Source organism: Dendropsophus ebraccatus, chromosome 4 (assembly GCF_027789765.1).
Source record: "Dendropsophus ebraccatus isolate aDenEbr1 chromosome 4, aDenEbr1.pat, whole genome shotgun sequence".
NCBI classification, from domain to species: domain Eukaryota; kingdom Metazoa; phylum Chordata; class Amphibia; order Anura; family Hylidae; genus Dendropsophus; species Dendropsophus ebraccatus.
In genome coordinates this window covers 86,025,411-86,028,792 of record NC_091457.1, presented here as the reverse complement: position 1 = coordinate 86,028,792, position 3,382 = coordinate 86,025,411, and the positions used below count along the sequence as shown (strand labels likewise).

Below are 3,382 nucleotides of genomic sequence, written 5' to 3'. Positions count from 1 at the left end.
GGGCAAGGGCAGGAATTTGCAGGGAATGATTTGGGTGCAATTAACTAATTAAGGCTATGTTCACACTACGTAAAAAACACAGCTTTATTTCATAACAACAGGTGTAGTTGCACAAACAACGTCCGTTATTTCACAAATAACGGACGTTATTTGCGCAAATACGGCCGTGTTTTTTACGTAGCGTGAACCCGACCTTAGGGTGTACTGACCCTTTAAATCACCAGGGCCACACATGCTGTGCAAAGCAGGAGGAGACAGGAGCATGGACGGGTAAGGCGCTCTAAGGGGCCAAAGAGGAGGTGGCGCCGGGCGCTGGCATGTGGCGTCCGCCTGTGCAGAGGGGCCGGGGGAACCCAGGGAGCGAGTACAGCAGCAGCCCAGAACATGGGACGCCACCACAGCCATGACATTTATATGTATGTATACTTGTACTGCACTACTAAGTTTTCTTCTGTAAAGACTTTAACTGGTTAAGCTACTTAGACATTAGCATGTGACATTCTCAAAACACAAACCCCTACAAAACAAGGGGTGCCATCTCAGTGTATCTAGGGTTGGGCAACCTACCACCCTTTGCCACCATGACAATTGCCCCAGTAGTACTTCAACAAGTAGCCCAGTCACATAACACCCTCCCTAGGTTGCTACGGAAGGTTTAAAGTCTCATGTCACAAATAATTGTTGCTGTTTGCTGCATTGGAGTTGGAGTCATCAGTTACAGTAGTTGCTCTGTAGTTGTTTCTGTAATATGCTGCCTGTGCTAAAAGCCGAGGGAGAGAAGTAGCTTGAAGTAGAAGTAGCAATGGGAGAAGAGCAGAAGGGGATTGGTGAGACAGATGATTTTTTTTCCATGGGACCATATCGGGAACACAGAAGAGGAGCCTAACTCTATATGGGGGCACAGAAGAACTTATATACTATATGGGTGCACAGAGAAGGTCTGTATATTATACAAGGGCAAAGAGGGGGCCCTAACACTATATGGGGTACAGAGGAGGCTTAACAATATATAGGCACAAAGTGTGCGCCTACTAAATGGGGACAAAGGGGGGACCTACTATTCTATTGAATGTGGGGTGTGTGACTACCCTCTGTTGGCTTGCACTCCACCTATGTCCCAAGGCTGTTATAAAAGAGATAATTTGGCTCCTATCTGCCCAGTTGTAGGCTTATTTAGCCCAGGAGAGGCTAAGGTGTTAAGCAAAAGGACACATGAGACTCTTATCTTCCCTGGGCCCCCTCCCTCCACGGGCCCCATAGCAACCGCCTTCCCTGCCTCTATGGTAGCTACGCCACTGCTCTGATCAAATAGTTTGCTAAGATCCTCACTTTAAAAAAAATTATATTTACAGAGCAGGTGTTTGCTGTGTGTACACTGGGAGGAGTATATACGGTAAGCCCTTGCACCTGTGGGTTGCTGTTGCACCTTCTGTGTTTTGTCTGTACTAAAGCCACAAGCAGCGTGCAACCTGCAGTGTGAACAGAGTCATAGATGTGCTGCCCAAATTTCCCTTTTTTTCTATTGAATGTGGGGTGTGTGGCTACCTCCTGTTGGCCTGCACTCCACCCATGTCCCAAAGCTGTTATAAAAGAGAATATTTGGCTCCTATCTGCCCAGTTGTAGGCTTATTCAGCCCAGGAGAGGCCATTGCTAGTGTAAAAATGCTAGAGTAGAGACCATGTCTCGAGGACGCCTTAACGTGGCGACATGATACACTCTGTTTGATCAAATAGTTTGCTAAGATCCTCACTTTTTCAAAAAAAAATAATTATATTTTAATTTTTAATATCTACAGAGCAGGTGTTTGCCGTGTGTACACTGGGAGGAGTATAAACGGTAAGCCCTTGCACCTGTGGGTTGCTGTTGCACCTTCTGTTTTTTGTCTGTACTTAAGCCACAAGCAGCGTGCAACCTGCAGTGTGAACAGAGTCATAGATGTGCTTCCAAAATTTCCCTTTTTTTTGTGCTAACCAAGCTGTCTGTTAGAATACTTGACCAGAGTATGGACTGGAGCTCCCTGCTGCAGCCATTGACAAACAACTGATACAGTGTAACTGCAGTGGTATGAAGGGTCAAATAAAGATTATGCCCCCCTGATTAAATAAGTGAAGATTATGCTTCCTGATTAAACTTAAAAGAAACTTAAAGATTATGTCTCCTGCTTCCTCAGTGACCATAGGACACCTCAAATGCCAAGGGATTTTTGTGACATTTTCGCAACCCTGCTTTTTTTTATTAATACTAGTGTTACATTTTGGCATCCCTCATAACGTTAAATGTGACATTGGAAGGGAGAGATCATTTTTATCTCTACAACAGTGTTGCCACTATTAAAGTTACAACCGTTGTAATCTGCCAATTTTTTGTTGCCCTCAAATTAAAATGGACTGACATATTGCTTCTCTGCCTTTTGGCTTGGATCAAGTGTAGCATCTGTTCTTATCAGCTTAATATGTGATACGTCCGCTATCTGGGGACCATATAGTAAATGGATTTTTAGAACAGGTAGACAGAAAAAGTGCTAGCTCTGCCCTCTCCAGGCATTGACCTGGTATTACAGTGCTTCCAGGTTCAGTGCACCAAAAAAACAAATTGATTGACATTTCTTTGACAACACACTCTAGCCTGTTGAAACTGCTATGAATAACACTAATGTCATTGAGTTCATGAAACAGAGCTATGTACTTGAAAACAATCTGGACTGCGGAAACTGCCATCAAATTGCTCATTGAAAATGTTCTGATGGATATTCTTGGAAATGCTTTAACAAGAACTGTACGTTATCATGGATATCCATCGATAAAGGGTTCTTTCTTTGAAAAGTCGCACATATCTCTGAAAAAGTGGCTGCACATTACTTACCTCAGGTATTTTGAAACTTCCGAAAAATAGGCTGCAAAACTGCATGTCTCATAGTTGATAATAATAACTTTTATCGTGGAGAATGTAGTTTCTACTAACCCAGTTTTGCTTGGCCTGGGTCATTAGGTGCCATCGTGTTTGTGCCCAGAATCACAAAATATGGAAAGTGCTAAACCCCTCCTCCCGACTATTCCATGTGTTTGCAGATTTAGCAGTGCACAGTGTTCCTGGGCTCCCTACAACAATATTCAACAACCACTGAATCTAAACATGTCGATCACAATAATCAAATTTTTGTAATTTGTTTCTCCAACCGGTGCCCACACACAACGTATAGAGTGAAATGTTAACGCCCTATTCACACATCCTGTTCCTGTCCGCAATTGCGGATCCGCAGAAAAATAGGACCAATGTATTTCAATGGACCCATACACACATCCGTGTTGTGTACTGGACTGCAATCCGTTCCGCAAAAAAAAAAGCACAGGCCCTAGTACGGACAGTAACTGACACACCCAA

General features: G+C 43.6%; 1 non-coding gene across 1 annotated transcript; it reads left to right on the top strand.

Annotated features, from left to right (window-relative positions):
* The first annotated feature begins 2,395 nt into the window (after window positions 1-2,395).
* Window positions 2,396-2,586, top strand: LOC138790144 (U2 spliceosomal RNA). Its single transcript, XR_011362856.1, has one exon. It is a non-coding gene; the product is annotated as a U2 spliceosomal RNA (small nuclear RNA).
* Window positions 2,587-3,382: the final 796 nt, after the last annotated feature.